Source organism: Lynx canadensis, chromosome D1 (assembly GCF_007474595.2).
Source record: "Lynx canadensis isolate LIC74 chromosome D1, mLynCan4.pri.v2, whole genome shotgun sequence".
NCBI lineage: Eukaryota > Metazoa > Chordata > Mammalia > Carnivora > Felidae > Lynx > Lynx canadensis.
The window spans coordinates 83459856-83476469 of NC_044312.2; positions in this window are offsets into that span (position 1 = coordinate 83459856).

The following is a 16614-nucleotide window of genomic DNA, read 5'->3' on the forward strand; positions in this document are numbered from 1 at the left end:
CTTGTGAGGTCCTCTGATAGACTTATTCTAAGGCTGGTGGGAGAGGTGCTGCGACTCAGAGCTCAGGAGAGTGAAAATGGAGGATTTCCAAACATATGTCTTCTGTGGAGCTGCTTTGCTGTTATGACATCAGAAATGGTCTGTAGGGAGCAGAGAAGGAACCAGGGGCAGAGAAACCAACAGAATGATAAATGACCTCAGAGATGATGGATTTCATCCCAGCATTCCCTTGGACCCACAACTAGCAACAATCTCATGGAACCCCAAGCTGAAAGATGAAAACATTTCATCTTATCTTTTCCAGGATTGTTTTTTCCTCCCAGTGAACTAGATTGTAACCCTTAGGGCTAGGACCTTCAACATAGGCAAAACACAGAACCTGCCTAGCACACGATAGGTGCTCAATAAATATCTGTTGACAGATTGAATAGTATATTATGGTGTTGTATACAGAGAAGTAGATTTGGAGTAGGGAAAAAAAGTTCTTGCCTAAGCTGTGACTAATATCTATCCTCATTTTCAACTTGTTTATCTGCAAAATGAAACATTAAGCCCTTATAGTGAACAAACCTCAATACTATAAAGGATAAAGAAATTCAAATATAAGAAGTAGTCTTTGTCTTCAAAAAAGATGATGATTTCTGAGAAGAGAAATTAAAAAAAATTTTAATGTTTATTTATTTTTGATAGACAGCACATGAGCAGGGAGGGGCAGAGAGAGGGAGACACAGAATCTGAAGCAGGCTCCAGGCTCTGAGCTGTCAGCACAGAGCCCGATGCGGGGCTCGAACTCACAGACTGCGAGATCATGACCTGAGCCGAAGTCGGACGCTCAACCGACTGAGCCACCAGGCACCCCTGAGAAGAGAAATTTATGAATAGTACTGTGATCAAAAGCTCAGACATTGGAGTTAGTGTAACTTGAGTTCAAATCTCAGGTCCCCACTCATCAGTAAAATGGAGATATTAGCACATGCCTGCAAGTGTTTTTGGGAAGATAAAATAATGCATATGAAACACACAGCACTGGAACATAGTATTCAATACAATATGAGTTATTAGTGATTAGTTAATGATCAATAAGTGATTATAATAAAAGCCAGATACAGCTAGCATGTTAGCATATTCTTCTGGAGTGAGTGGAGAGGATGAGAAGCTTTATACTGACACTGTGAATGGAGTGACATAGGGTGTCTGCAAGAGTCTTTAAAGTCATTTTGGATTTGGCTCATAAAGCGTGAGAAAAGTTTCAGTGGAAAACAAGAGAGGAAAAAAAATCTCCCTATGAGAAGAGGGGCAGTAACATGAATGCCAAGATAAGGGAAAGGCGTCATTTATATTATGAAGAAAGGGTTGGTGCTATTAGAGATTCTATAGAAACTTCACAAGTAGCACTTACACTATAACAATTATCTCTTTTTTCAGGAACAAATGGATTATTATTGTTCTTAACTGTGTCTGCTACTATTAGTTGCTTACCTAATTCCACCATTCCCCTTCTTCCTTCTGCTTTACCTCTAGAACTGTTTTGGTGAAAAGTGTTAACATGTCCAGTTAAAAATGTCCACCTCCTTTGATCCTTTGCAGCTAGACAATTCTATATGACCCTGTACCAGCCATTGGAATTCAAGCAAAATTCCAAGGCAAGTAATTATATTCCTGACCAAAAAAAAAAAAAAAAAAAAAGGAGCATTTCATCCGGCAAGCAACTTTTGCCTTCACTTCTTCCCAGTCCTTTCCTGTTTATGTGCTGGATGTAGAAACAATGTCTGGAGGAAGAGCCATTTTGCACAATAAGGAAAAAGCCATACCCTGTGGATCAAGATGCCAGATGAGCTTGAATTTTTGACGAGGTCCTTGAAGAGCCACATGGGCATTATGCTACCTGCCTCCTACTTCGTATTACAAAAGAGAAACAAAGTCTTACTTGTCTAGAGGGCTATAATCCTGTCTTTGTTACATGCAACTTAACACCATCTTAACTGATACATTCAAATAGACTGGTTGCTTGTCAGTATGATATGCTATAACCATACTAATGGATAGCATATATCATATCATGTTTTCCCACTTGAGGGTCCTTTGTTTAGGCTCTTTCAGTGTGTATGTTTCTTTAAACAGATCAAGGAAGACTTGGTTTCCTTGAATGCAAAATGTATGAGGCAAGTAAGTTAAAAGGAAGTTGTAATAAAATTTCACTATAGGAAGTGATTGATAGTCATTGAAAACCAAATCCAATATATGGGCCCCCATTCTCATCCCACGAAAAGTTCTGAAAAGGGTTAAAAACACCCTTTACTTTGCTTGAGAGGTCTTTCTAGAGCGACTCAGCTGTAAGCTATTGACAAAACCTATGTGTGTATTTTCTACTGTTCCCCCACCACTACTCAGGGAGCAATGCTGTCTAGTGAAGATTCTTACCTTCTCTTAGTGGGATGAATTAGAGAGAATGGCACTTGGAATCACCTTTGGTGGAAAGTAAAGGATTTGTGAAACTCCTTGATCTGTCTCAATCTCCTGGCTCATGTCAATGAACTCAGGTTCCTGTCAATGGAAAAACAACAACAACAACAACAACAACAACAAAAACAAAAACAAAAGACAGAGCACACTCCTCAAGTCCAAGCAGGTCCCAGAATAATAGGCTATGTTGGAAATTGGAGTTAGATCATTGAGGAATACCAAATTAAAAAATTTGTTCCTCATTCTGTAGGACAGACCAGTTATTAGAGGCATTCTCAGAGTTTATTATTATTGTTGTTATTAATAACACTTGAGTGGTCACAGGCACTGTGCCATTGACTTTACATTGGTTATCTAAGTTAATTCACACTAAACTTTATGAAAAGGCCACTATCATTAGCTGCCTCTTAATACATGAGACTATTGAGGCTTAGAGACATGAATGGCTTTCCCAAATTAACATTTCATCATGAAACACACTATCATCCTACTTGATTATTGCATAGTTTATTTTGGATAATCCTATATTTTTATTAACATACCTATTGTACATGAAAGAAGTTTCAGTTGGTAGATCAAATTCTAGTGGTGAATTTTAAAGCTTTGCTGACAAATATTCAAGGTGTTTTCCCAAGTCTCACTCACTGCCCATTTGTTCAAAGATGATGATAACAACTTTTGCCTAGGTTCCTAATTGGGAGAAGGATACAGGAGGCACTGCTCCCCTTCCCAAATTCTTCTCTAGTCATTCATTTATTCTCTTATTAATTATTTATTGAACTCCTAGTATGTGCTAGATTAGTCTAAGAGGGGAAGCAGGGAGGCAAACTGGCAAGTGCAGTCAAATATCGAAGGTGCAAAGACAGAGGGAAATAAGGAAGGCATGGAAAGGAAATGGTCAACTCAACTAGAGAGAGGGCAGTCTGGATGACACAAGCGCTTAATCTCATTAGATGGATATAGATTTTAGATAATCTCTGCAAAGGAATTCCGATCTTAGTTCTCTGAGGATGCTCTCTGGTGATGCATCGATGGTGATGCTCCCCATATGTGGTTAAGTTTTCTCTCTTGGCTACATGTGGTCACCTCCCTTTTCTAAATAGTAGAATAGAAAATTTTCAATAAGCAATAGAATATTCTTTGGGAAGCTATCTAGCGCCTCAAGAAAGTAATTCTTAAGTAATGCTACTGAAAATACTTGAGTAATTCTCCTTATATTAAACATACACAATCTTACCAATATGCCTGAGAATCACTGATTGATAAAATGTTCACTGTTGTATATTTATATGAAACACTTAGTATGACATCACTTATTCATTAATGTCAACTTTGCTAAGCACCTATGTGCCACACCATGTGACACAATGCTGATAATACAGAGATTCTGGTGAATCCATGTCATTAAAGAGGTCACAGTTAACTGGGGAGACAACATATACAGACAATTATAATAACCTATGCTAGGTATTATAATAGAGGTATGTTTAGAATTCCGTGATTATTCCTATCTTGGAAAAATCAAGGAGTTTTTCCAGAAAAGGTGATATTTAGACTAGCCTTTGAAATATGAATAGGGGTTTTGGAGTTTGCTAGATAGAGCACTGTGAGTATGCTGAGGGTGGGAACATTATGCATGGATGCAAGAGCAAAACTGGGGAGGCAGGGAGGTTTGTGATAGTCTGGGAAGAAAGAGGTGTGGTTAAGAGGTAAAGAGCATGGCAAGCGATGGAAAACATGGACAGAAGGCAGAAGGGCAAGTTGAGGATTTATTTTGAACAATTTCAAATTCCCTTTCACCTCTGTTCCTTTCCCACAACTCCCTAAATCTTTAATGACCAAGATGTTTCTGCTTTCATAATTTCAGGAAACCAAGTGAAGGCAATTTATCAAAGCAAATCCACAACTGACAGCCCTCCCTAAAATTATTTGTTTTTAATGTCCTTTTCTTTTAGTAGCACCTTGGTCTTACTGGAATAGCTGACATTCTAACTGTGGAATACTTCAGCAGAACTCACTTTACAAAAGATTCCCACAGCACCAAGAAGGAAGTGTTCTACCTGTGTAGAGACCTATAATTTCAAGCTTTAATAATTTTAAAAGTACTTAACCATTGTTTTCCTGAATATTTGGCATGGATTTCCTTCTTCCAGGAGAGCTAAAATCCTGCCAACCTTGAACTTTCTAGCTTCAAATATTTGTTAAGTTAGAGGAGTGGAGAGAAAAAAATCATTGCAGGCTTTTTTTAGAATAGAAAATTTTACTTTATTCATCCCAATGTTACTGAAAAAGAAGCTGAATGCATTCAAATGAAACTTTTTAAAGAAATTCAACTTAGAGTCAGATGAAGTGTGGACATCTTTAGGTTAAGAAGAACTTATTTTTAAGGAAACTATGGGAAAACTTGGAAATTAAGTTTGGAGTTGATTCTTCTTCTTCCTCCTCCTCTTCTTCTTCTTCTTCTTCCTCTTCCTCTTCCTCTTCTTCTTACTCCTCTTTTCTCTCTCAGTTCCTCTTTTCTTTCCCTTCCTCCCCGCTTCTCCCCCTAACACACAGGCACACACCCACTCACACACACATGCAGATTCTTAGTTCAGTTAGACATTCCTTAAATAGTAACTTTGGCAATTGGCATGTTCCAGAAAGGTTAATTTTTCACACTCAATAACTACAGTGCTGGGTACCCCAAATCTCTACCCTTCATTCAAGTGTACATCCTAAATTCCCATCCTCAACTGCTATTTGCTGCCCCCTGCTGGCACCTGATGACAGTACATTTCTACTTTTGCCATGAGTCGCCCTCCTTAACTCTTTGTTGGCTTCATGAATCCCTCATATTCAAATTCTGTATTAGTTCTCTCTACAGGAGAGAAATAGATTCTAGAAAGCATAAATTCAATAATGTCAAATCAATTTCCAGTGAAATTCCAAAGTGGATTATTGAATGTGTTGTTGTGAGCACTTAAAAAGAACTAATGGTCATGTGGAATGAGTAACGGATCACTAAATACACATGAAACATATTAACCCTACTAACCTCATCTTATATTAGGTTAGAATTACTAACCTGGATTAGTGAAATGCTGCAGATGTTGATCACATTGGTTTTGCAAGGAATTTAGACTTTGTTGATATCTTAATGACCCCTTTCCTTTCTTCATAGTATTTTTCTTGCTATGGCATCAATCCCTTCTCTATCCATGCTGAAACAGAGAAGTGTTAGCCAAGGGATTGTATAACAGTATCAATGCTCAGTTGAAAAAATCTGAGCCCTTAGAGGGCAAAGATGGTATTTTCTTTCTTTCTTTTCTTTCTTCCTTTTCTTTCTTTCTTTCTTTCTTTCTTTCTTTCTTTCTTTCTTTCTTTCTTTCTTTCTTTCTAGTTTTTGGTGTGTCTCTCTATATATATCTATATATAACATGTATATGTCTGTGTATATATTTGTGCTAAAAGCTTATTGAATCTTGGTAACTAATTGAGTGATGTTGGATATTACACTTATTTCTCTGCCTTTTTTTTTTTTTTTTTTACCACCTAAAGAATGAACTAGCTGTACCATATCACTATGGTCCTTAGATACTCTAAAATTTACTACACAAAGGTATAATCTTCTCAGATATTACTGTATGAGTAGAACTAGTTGAACCAATGCTAACTGATCTCAGGTTTGAGTGATATTTTATAGAGTGTTTTGTTTTGAGTTTTTGTATTTTTAGTAATTTTATTCCTTCGGTCTCCTACACAGTTGATAGCTTGCTAGCTCTCTATTCTCTGTATTCAAGTACTGATCACGCTTCTCCTACCTCTTATTTGCCAACACTAAACTCATATGTCTGGGAAACTAATACCAAAACTTTTTTTTTAAATAGTATTACACAAAAACATTCAAAATCCTGAGACCTCTAACCTCTTATGAAGGTCTGAGGTTGGCTTCAGTTCATCTTTTGGAAAAAAGCACATGGTCTTTGTGAGAGTTATTTTTCTTTCTCTTCCACACCTTCCCCCTTCCAAGTTCTGCTTTGTGGCTATGTTTCAGATAGATGATGTTGCCATAAATCTTTAAACAAGTGGGGCACATTATTGTATAATCACTGATAGGCCACCTCTGTATTTATATTCAAAGCATAATCTGGCTCCATATGTTGACTGATTTGTGAAGAGATTAGTGAATAAATCAGTGAACAAATATTTAGTAAGGATTTCCCCTCATTTTGTGCAAGCTACTCACATGGAGATCTGAAAGAATGAAAGAGAGTCTTCAATCTCAGGAAGACATAACACAAATAATAATACTGAAGTTAAATTAAAAATATAAACATTGGAAATCACAGAATAGTGTGTGCTTAGCAGTCAAATGCATATTTCAGAGATTTAGTGCTTTGACTTCATAGGCTATAGTGGATCTCTCTGGTCAAGACTCTCTCTACAGGCTGCTGGGTAGGAAAGTTCTGACATAGAGCTCTGCTGTTTTTTAACAGAGATATGTTCACTGCTTATTCAGAGACAGGTGTTAACTGCCATCTTATGTCCCTTCTTCTCTGAGAATATTTGTCCAATGCTTCTTCTCTTCTGCTACAAGAAGACTGTCTTCCCACTCTGTAGTTTGGTGCTTGCCCACCTTCCCTAAATGGTAAACTTGTTTAAAAGTTATAAATGTATTTCCTCTATTCAGCCAAAGGTGGATTCCTTCATGCACACTGCTCCTCCATGAGATATGACTTTATAATTTTATGACTATTCAGGTTCAGCTTCCAAAATGGGGATGAGGATGGAAAAGAAGAGCATGGACTCAAAGTCAGGTGAACTTGTCTCTGAACCACCACTTCTTGGTTGTGATACTCTTGCTGATTTTCTTAAACTCTCTAAGCCTGAGATTATTCATCTATAAATAGAAGATAACATGGAGCTATGACGTTAGGGGAATAAATTTGGCAGAAGTACATATGATAAACTAGGGAATCAAGAGAAACCACTGGTCGGAGACTATTTCAGAAACTGGCGTGTGAAAATGGTGATAAATATCTAAGCTAAGTCACTGACTGAATGCTCTGACAATGCGGTAGGTTTTTGAAATAGAAATTGGTCTGAAAAATTCAGGGGATATGGTTTCCATCAACAAAAAACATGTTGTCTGGATTTCCTTCTTGAAAGTATTGATGAGGAAGACTAGCAAATATATGGTTCTCAAATGTTATGAGGACAGGGACTTTGTCTATCTTGTTGTTCTAGCAGCTTCCACAGTGTTCCTTACAGGTAGTCATTTGATGAATGTATTTGATGAATGAAAATTTATCATATCCTAGACTTACCATATCCCAGATCACTGACACCTGGAGGTCATGGCATTTGACTCATATCCAGTGCTAATTATAGCTAGAGACAGAATCCAATATGGTCCTGATGACTCTACTTTTTAAGAAAAAAATTTTTAAGTTTATTTATTTATTTTGAGAGAGACAGAGAGAGAGAGAGAGAGAGAGAGAGAGAGAGAGAGAACAAGCAGGGAAGGGGCAGAGAGAGAGGGGGTTAGAGGATCTGAAGCAGGCTCTGCACTGACAGCAGAGAGCCTGATGTGGAGCTTGAACACATGAACCCCGAGATCATGACCCAAGCCAAAGTCAGATGCTTAACTGACTAAGCCACCCAGGTACCCCTGGGATGACTTTACTTTGCAGCATGTTTAGAAGACCATACTTTGGAGTCAGACAGTCCTGGGATAGAATCCTTACTCCCTTATTTATTAGCCATGTTGAAAAAATATGTAGTTTTAAAACTTCCCTGAACCTCAGTCTCATTTTCTGTAAAATAGGGGTAGTATCAGCATCCTAAAAGGTTTTGTAAAGATTATTTATAATGTATATAAAGTGGTTAGCATAATACCTAGCACATAACAGGTAAACAATAATCTTTAGCTATTTGTAATTTTTATTATTGTTGTGCTGTTAAACCCAAACCTCTCTAGCCATTTAACAATTGTCAGTTTTTGTTTATTAGTTGGACTATATGAAAGAGTAGTGCAAAACACCTGGGTACAGAAGACCAGTCTTATTAAGAAAGCATACATCTAAATGAGGACTTGGCACAGCCAGGCTCTACTTTTTGGTAGACTTCCCTTTTAGCTTCTTATCAGGATAACTAGGAAGTAGCAGGTTTGCCTTTCCTGGTAATATGATACAGGGACACATGACTGCCTCCACTACCCTTTGTCCATCTAGAGGCTTAGTCTCCCAAGACGTTTGAGGAAGAGGGATTCACATTGCTCTCAGGGTATGATGTATATGTATGCCTCCTGCACCAGTATTCCAATTTCAATTTTCCATAGAAATGTTATGAAAGAGGTTCAATTGTAAGGAAATTTTATTTGTAGAACTGTCCTTCCAATAGATTCTGAATTCAGTAACCTTTTGAGGCAAATCTGGAAATTATCATCATAACCCTCTACCCTCAGCTCTAGTCCTTTTAAATCCCCAAACAATGACAAACGCATCATGATTTCCATTGGGGCCATAGTCTAAGTTCCAATAGCCAACATGCAAATAGTCTCAGGACCACAGCTGGTTGGGATGTTTTCATTGTTAGTACAATTGTTATGAAAGTCAGTGCAGTACAGAAGACCAAGATCTGGAGATCTTGACTCTGTGCTGAGCTGTATCCCTCACTTGCTTTCTAATTTTGGACCAGTCACATCCTCCTCTGGGACTCAGTTTGCTAATCTGTAAAACAAGGGGTTTGGACTAAAGCCCCTTCCGACTCAAAAGGACTCTGATTCAGCAAATCCCTTATTATAGCTATTAGAGAAGGTTTGTTTCAGATTGATTGTGGTGGCCACTGCTTTCTTGGTCTGTCACAGTCCTCATTTCTTCCTTTTCCCCTCACGTCCCTGTGGTATTTTGGCACAGGATGAGTCACTCTGCCGGCTGTGGCATACATCCGGAAATGGACTGCCATCCTCTTTCCTGGCACAGAGAGGGAGGAATGCAACTTTTTATATCCCCTCCTATTGATCAATGACATCTACTACACAAGAATTATGATTACTCTGGTCTCATCAACCCACATCTATGAATACAAATCCTTTGCGTTACTGCAACCTCAGGATGAGTCTGACCTCGGAAAGGCTTTGGGAACACTTTAGAAAACATCTCTTTCTACCACTGAAAGGTTCACAACTATTGTTTTCCTTTTCTGACTCATCTTTGAATCAGTAAATTAAATATGTATAACTTGTGAAGATTTCATTTTTATTAAAGCAAGGTGCTTTGCCGAGCAAAGTCAAGATTTAGAAGTAGTTCAGCTCTTCTTTCCTCCCCTTTCAATGATTTTATTTCCTTTAGTTTGCAGGAGGGCTTTCAGAAAGCTGCTCCCTCTCTTTATCTCTCTGTGGCTCTGGATCTTCCCTGTAACATGGAGAAGTTAAAAATGAGTTGACTCTCATCTACTTTCCTAGGGGACTGGCAAGATTTGAGGATCCAGAGGCTGTTTCCCAAGTAAGTGCTGACCATTATGTTTTCTGGGAGATTGTATCTTCCTCTGGAATGGGGAAAGAGTTATATTTTTGTATTATGTTGTTTGTGACATGTTTTTGAATTCCCTTTCTTGATGATCCTCCCATCTGGAATGTGCTTATCCTGTTCCCCTAGCCCCCGCTGCCATTTTGTCATCATGTCTCCCTCCTTTTTATTTCCCTAAAAGGGACTAGTTTATTTCATCACCTATAGCCTTTTTGCCTACATTATTTTCTCCTAACGTGAATATCCATACAAATTATTGTGTTTCTCATATTTTTGATTTTTTTTTGGATAATTTATTGGATTTTTTAAATAGTTTCTTCCTGGCATGCAAATCTTGCCTTCCCAACCAGATTGGAGGTTTCTTGAGGGCAAGAGACCACATGCTTTTAAATAATTTAAAACATTTTTATTGAGCTCTCTTTATGTTTATGGCACATATTATAATTTATTTCAACCTGTGGTACTGAGCATAAATTTTAAGTGTTACCAAAACCCTTTGTTAACAACTGAGTAGCCTATGACATCATCTGAAAGATATAACTGTAGTAGGGATTATAGCATTTTGATATTGTGATCGAGACCAAATTCTTAACTTTCTTCATGCATTCCAGTTCTCCTCAGTTCTCCAAGCATGTATTAAGTGTCCATTAAATGCCAGGCATTGTCCTAGGTACCAAAAAAAAAATCATCAGGCTCCCTGTGCTTAAGGAATGGTTACTGTACCTTTGAGGAAGTCATTTAACATTTAGACATGTTTTCTTACCAAACAATGGGGACAAAAACTCTTTCTTGAAAAAAAAATATAAAACTTCTGAAATTGAGAAGTGCTGAGTTACTTTTTGTCTTTTCAATTCATTGAGAGGATATGTTTTATGAAAAGTGATGTTTCCTTAAAAATATGAGGTTTCTTCCTCTTAATATAAGTTATTTTCACTTTCAGGAGAGTAGAAACCTATGTGAATGGCAGATTTATGTACCGATGGTAAGAAATATGAGTGACAATGAGTTGCTGGTGTGACAATTTTAGTCTCCTTCTTTTTCACTTATTTTCTGTAGGCCACTTAGAACTTTTCATTTTTTCTTCATTTCTCTTTCTTTTTTTTTCTTTCCTTTCTTCCAAATCACTGTTGCCATCATAGTCAAATCCTGATGTTTTAAAATGTTCATTCATTGAACAAGTATTTTTTGTGTTCTTATTAGAAGCATGATTCTAGACACTAGGATACAGTAGCAAACAAAACCTACTTAATCTTGCCTCCATGAAACTTACTTTCTAGAATAAATTCAGAAGCTAAATAAAAATAAATCACTTAGGAAAAAGAGTATATTGGCAGATTAAGAGCCATGGAGAAAAATAAAGCTGAGCAAGTAGGTAGAGGATGCTGGGGGTGATGGCTACAGCATTAAGTAAATAATAAAGGAAAATAATCTTTGCTTAAAGTCTTGAAAAGGGTAAGGGACAGGTCATGTAGATATCTGTTGGAAGAACATTCCAGGAAGAGTGAGCGGTTTATAGCAAAATCTCTGAGATGAGAATAGTAAGTCAGAGAAGAAGTAGGAGATGCAGGGACAGGAGGCAAGATGGCAGGGGCCTGAAGACCATTGTAAGGACTTTGGCTTTTATGCTAAGTGAGATATACAACCATTGGAGCTTTTTGAGAAGGGAAAATATATGATATAACTTAGGTTTGAACAAAATGACTCTGGCTCCTATATTGAGATAAGGCTCTAAAAGGGCAGATGAAGAAGTAAGGAAACCAGTTAGGAGGCTATTGCTGTAACCCATGTGCGGAATGGTGATGGCTTGGACCAGAGTAGGAAGGGTGGAAACTGAAAGAAATGTCAGGGTCCTGCATATATTTTGAAGGTAGAACCCAGAGAATTTTCTGACATATTGGACACAGAGTTTGAGAAACGAAATGTATTCAAGGAAGACTGCAGGTTTTGGCCTAAGGAGCTAGAAAAATGGAGTTGACATTTTGTAAGGAGTATGTTTGAAGCCCTTAAGTTTGAGAAGCATATTAGAATGTTAAGTAGGCAGTTGTTTATAACAATATGGGGCTCAAGGGTGAGGTTCACATGACAGATTTGTTTGGCATCAAATACCATTTAATACTATCAGCATATAGATGCTATCAAAAACCATGTGACTGGATGAAATAACCAAGGGGGTTCATGTAGACAGAAAAATGAAGAGGTGCAAGGGCTGATCCCCAAGGCGTTCTAAGGTCAATATTCTGGAGATATGGGAGGGACAAGCAATGGGAGGATTAGCTCATGTGGTAGGAGGAAAACCAGAAGACCATAGTGTTCTGTGAGTCAAATGAAGATAGTGTGTTGAGGGAGAGATCAAATCCTACCAAGTAAGATGAGGATTATTGAAGTATTTCTTGGCTAGAATCCTGTTTTCTTTCCTTTTCCAGCTTGCTCAATACCATTAGATTTAGCTTCCTAAAACATGGTTTTTATCATGTTCCACTCAAAAAACTTCCACTGACTTTAGTTGTCAGGAACTAAAGCCCAAATACCTTAGCTTGTTATTTAAGCCTCATAAAACCTCCCTGCTCATCACTGCCTAGTAGAAAATGGCTCATCTCTTGGAGGTTCCTGCACCTCTCATGTTCTTTTCTCACCCAACATGTTGGCTTTTGCTATTTTTGCCACTGCATATTAGCCTTCCCTTTTACCTTTAACAGCCTCAGTCCCCTTCCTTCCTCATCTGGCTGACACCTTTACTATGCCAGGCCTTGAGGGGCTCTCCTGCTTTGAGTTCCCACACCTTACCACCATCCCATCTGTAGTGGTGCTTGTATTCTCCCATGATTTTTCACCGGTCCATGAGCAGATGTGTCAGCTTCTCTATGACCGTGCGAGCTCCTTTAGAGTAGAAGCCGTGTTGTATTCCTGTATCTCCTGTAGCTTCTTGAGATTTGGCACTTAATAAGCCTGCAAGGAATACTTCAAATAGAAATGGAAAGCTATCATTAGCTATGTGGCTGGTTCAGAGATTTTTTTCCTTTATTTTTCATCAGTGATATTTCTTGACAAGAGTATATTTCAGGAGATCTCAGTTTATAAAGAGGATACATGTAGAGCTGCTATGGTAGAAGGTAGAGGTGTAGCAGCCCTGAACTTTCCCCTGTGTCCATCCTTCTCTTTCAGTCACCCCACTCATACACCTAGGATAGCCTCAGAAATACTTCTATGGAACCCAGTGTTACAAATGAAGAATTTGAAATTCAGAGGCAATTTGTACAAGTAGTAAATAACAAAACTAGAATTTGTGTCTCTAAATATTGTACTTTGTTTACATTATATAAAATGAATGAATGAATGAGCTAATAATTAAATTAAAAAAGAGAAAGGAAGTAGAAGATAACTGATTCATTCATCGCTGACTGTATTGGTGCTATCATGACCTCTCTTGATCTCAACAAGGATGAATAATCACAATACCCACTCTATAGATAAGGTTGGGGTGAAGCGTTTAACAGATTGCCTCAAGGTTGAGAATTGAAGGTGGGATTAAACCCTACCTCCAAACCTCTAGTCCTGAAGCTTACATTATTTCTGCCATGTCAGACCCCTTTTGGAGTAGAAATAAAAGACACATAGAAATTTAAAAACGCACTCAGAGGATATTTTGAATTCATGCCCCAAAACTCTTACAGCTCTATCTCTTCTATTTCTCTTCTCTCTCCAGACCTTCCTTTCTCTTTCTGTGTCTTACTATTTACATGTCAGTAAGAGACAACTCTAAGATGCTTATTAGCAAGGGGCGACAGAGTCACAGGCCAGAAGCTAATTTTGCATTGCAGGATTGATTTCTGTTGAAATTATATTTCATAAACTTAAAAAAAAACATATTAGGTGGGGACACAAGACAGCATCACTATTTCTTATTTTTTATTTATCCTGCAGACACAGTCTTTCAGCCAGAATTTTACATATCTTATAGGGATGGGGGACATATCCAACTAGTGTCTCTCAGTAGTGTTAAATGATGCCAGGGTAAAAACATTACTTTGGGAGGGTCTTGGAGATATTTAATACACATTTGCAGAATATTTTATGACATACTACTTTTTTGTAGCACAGTTTGGATATCTAGAAATGCGATAACTATTAAAAATTTAAGTGAAATGCCTTTTTGAATGTAATAAAAATATATATCCATCTGGGAGCTTTGTAAGTACTAATTCTAAGAAGTTCTAAAATCTAAATTTTCTACATTACAGAAACTGTGAATATTTAGGTACATGGAAAGAGTAATTATGTTATATTTGAGTAATCCTTTTTAGTTTTATAACTTGCTTTTATATATATTATTTCTCAAACAACCCTGTATTATAGATGATAGTATCTCTACTTCAAAGATGAGGGATTTGGGATCATAAGATTTATCTAGGGTCATAGAACCTCAAGCTAATGTATCATAAGTTCTACATATTGTAGGAAAGTGTGTTTATAATATTATTATATATTTATTATATTATTATCAAAAAGGAGCATATTTTTCCCTTCCCAGACCTTCCAGCTTTAGTATTTTTTTATTAGCCTCTATTACTGAACTAGTTGAATCCATAAATGGCTTTACCAGGTACTGATATAGAACTGATAAGCAACATAAAACAATATATTCTGTATAGCAATCTGGGTTTAACAGAGTACATTTATCTGAAATATCATGTCCAGTTTTTCCAACAACCCCAAGAAGCAGGGTGGTCACGTATCCTTGTCCAGATTTTATAGATGAGCTGGTTAAGTGACTCACTAAAAGTCACATAATCAGATTGTAAAAAAAGACACATAAACTTGGTTTTGGATGTCAAGTCCAGAGATTCTCCATGTGGAGTATTGAACACATTTTCTTGGCATATGTAAGCATTTAATATATGGTAGTTTTATTATTATTCTCTACATCAAAGTGATTTGTAAGTATACCTCTCCTTGGCAAAGTTGGCTGATGTCTATAAACCTAGCTAGTGAGGCCATTCTTTAATCCTTCTGATAAACCACTCAGCTGCAAACAATTAAACAAGTGTCTACATGATGGAAACTGAATTTGAGTAGGACAATTATTAAGTGGTCACTTGGGAAACTTTGCAAGCAGAAGTGGGCTTTATTTTACAATGTTGTAAATTGTACAAATATTCTATGCATCTTAGCCAAGATGGCCTTTAAGTTTTATTAATTTTCTGAAGGTTTCAGGGGTGGGGCAAGAATGCCACAGTGACCACTAGACATTATTGAATCTTTTGGTTGCTATAAAATAAAATTTGCAGTCATAGGGAGGCAATGTCAGACAGTCATTGAATTGAACAGTCTAGAGGTTATTCATGATCATTCCTCCAGGACAAAATTCTGTGTGTTTGTTTATCCAGAACTTTCAAAACTTTAATAGAAGCTATCATAACTAGCATTTATTGTGTGTTTACCATGGCCAATTACTATGCTAAATAAATTATATATAGGGAAACTATATACCCAGGTGTGCCTGGGAGAGTCCCTATATTACCTGTCTGTCCTTGAATAAATATTAATAATGTCTTCTTTCACTCTTAAAAGTGTCCTAGAAGAAAAAAAATTTAAAAAAAGATATAAGGATAGATAGATGGCTATACTTGTGATTAAGACATTCAGAAAAAAAATGTTTATTATAGAATCTAAGTAGTAGTAGATACATATGGTACTGGATAAAAGTTCTTTCAACTTTTCAAAATAAAATGCTGGGTGACATATTATATGGTTACCCAATATGTAGATTATCTCCTTCAATACTTAAAATCACCCTATAAGTTAGATACAGTTATTATCTACATTTTACAGGTGACAAACTGGAGTCACCAAGAGCTTAAGAAAGTGGCCCATAATGGACACTTAGTAAAGGGGATGGGTCTTCCAGCCCTGCAGCTCCAAAACCCATGCTGTTGGAAACAGTGTCATACTTCCCTCAAGTATATAATCACAATAAACACCATTTCTTGTAACAGATACTTAAATTCCAAAGAATTAGTGTTTTCCGAAATACCTTTCAGGAAACACTGGCATAGAGTACAGCAGAGGGAGAAGGACCTCACACTTTTTATTTATGCTTTTACTACCTTTTAGTTATCAACTCTCTGTCAGTGACTTTTTATACATAATTTCATTTTATTCTTCACAGGGACATTATTATTAGATATTAATATATTTACTTTATAATGAAGAAATGGACACCTAGAGTTATTAAGTAACTTATCTATGGCCATACATCTAGTAAGGTTCCAAGCTGGGAATCAAATCCAGGGATATCTGCTCTCCACACACCCCTCAATTGCTTTTTATAAACTTGTCCACTCTGCCTCTTTTATGAGGTTAGCCCTAAAAAGGAATGCATGCTCATGGAGAAAGGCCCTGAATGTTATGGATGAATATTAATTTCAATGTGAATAGACAGTACCAAGAGAATAACTCCTAAAATCTTCTCTTCATAATACACCATTTTCAGAGAACAAAGAAGGTAGAAGTTAATCATTTTTAAGTTGCATCAGTAGATTCTATGATACTACCTTTATCCAAATATTTTACCCATTATTAATTGAGCACTTATTAAGTGAGGGAATTGAAAACTAATTACTCCTATTCCGTCTTCTCAGGA